Here is a 265-nt window from a genome sequence, read left to right as displayed (position 1 = left end):
TAATAATAATGATTTCAATGCATGATAAAACAGAAATATTATTCACAACATATGCAATATGCTAACAGGATGTGTTTTAATATAGAGTGATACAGCAAGTAATATACTTAGCATGCTTATGCATTACATAACAAATGAGAATTTCCACTTCTATGAAGCTTAACTAACATTTCCGCTACCAACGGCATATATGTGCATAAGTGGGTTTATGCGCCGTTCCTGTCATTTACTTATTCCAAAGTATTATATGGCACACATGCAGTAT

The 265-nt window shown here is 32.1% G+C and overlaps 1 protein-coding gene across 1 annotated transcript in view; it reads right to left on the bottom strand.

Annotated features, from left to right (window-relative positions):
• Positions 1-265, bottom strand: part of LOC119581807 (AMP deaminase 2-like) — a gene marked incomplete in the record, with an annotated part of 169661 nt that overhangs the window by 64219 nt on the left and 105177 nt on the right.

This window comes from Penaeus monodon, chromosome 15, assembly GCF_015228065.2.
Source record: "Penaeus monodon isolate SGIC_2016 chromosome 15, NSTDA_Pmon_1, whole genome shotgun sequence".
NCBI lineage: Eukaryota > Metazoa > Arthropoda > Malacostraca > Decapoda > Penaeidae > Penaeus > Penaeus monodon.
The sequence above is the reverse complement of the archived record's forward strand: the minus strand, read 5'-3'. Positions and strand labels throughout refer to the sequence as shown.